Here is a 791-nt window from a genome sequence, read left to right on the forward strand (position 1 = left end):
CTATTTAATCATAAAAAATCATAGTCAGACAGAAAGAGAGTCATGAAACAGGAAGAGCAGGTTTCCTGAAAAAAGAGGAAGTTTCCAGCCTGCAGTGTTTAAAAATAGTTCAGAGTGCTCATTTCGGAGCATTAAAGGTTTAAAGAATAAAATCTAAACATTTTGAGTAATTGGATAAAACCCAGAGTAAAATACTTAAATTAATAATGATAACTTATAATTAAGCCAATAATTAACATTGGTTTAACCAGTGGTTGATGTTGGTTTGATTATAAGAATATTTACACTTACTTACAGGTGAAACAAGTAACTGTAACTTTGGTATCAAATAATTAGAATAATGGATTATTCTTGGTTTATTTTCAGAAATGTCTGTAATAACTCACATCATGATTATAATAAGAGTAACTAATAAGTAATGGTTATTATAAAATTATAAATGAATGCTAAATCAGAAACTAAAAAGTTATAAATGTGATTTTGACATTGAACTTGAAATGGTATGAAATGTGTAACTGTAACTAAAGGTCACTGATGTTGTGTTGGAGGTAGATGGTAGGTGAAAGGTCAGGGGAAAAGAGGAACCGAAAGGGGAGCAGAGGTGACCAAGACATTAGGTCATCAGAACAGACATCATGTCTCCAAGATGGTGATGGATATGAGATCATCTGTCCAAGCAGTCAGTACGGAGGAAACAGGTGCAGAATTCAGACAGGGAACTGAAAGTGCAGCTCAGGAGAAATAAAGTTCATCTGTAGTCTGAGGCTAACTAAAGAACAGTTGACGTCAAG

At 33.5% G+C, this 791-nt stretch overlaps 1 protein-coding gene across 8 annotated transcripts in view; it reads right to left on the reverse strand.

Moving 5' to 3' along the window:
* The window catches only part of LOC106934633 (actin-binding LIM protein 2-like), a 68,617-nt gene that overhangs the window by 3,669 nt on the left and 64,157 nt on the right, over positions 1-791 (reverse strand). The window lies entirely within an intron of this gene.

Source organism: Poecilia latipinna, unplaced genomic scaffold (assembly GCF_001443285.1).
Source record: "Poecilia latipinna isolate Pla-1442-1.1 unplaced genomic scaffold, P_latipinna-1.0 Scaffold1837, whole genome shotgun sequence".
Classification (NCBI taxonomy): Eukaryota; Metazoa; Chordata; class Actinopteri; order Cyprinodontiformes; family Poeciliidae; genus Poecilia; species Poecilia latipinna.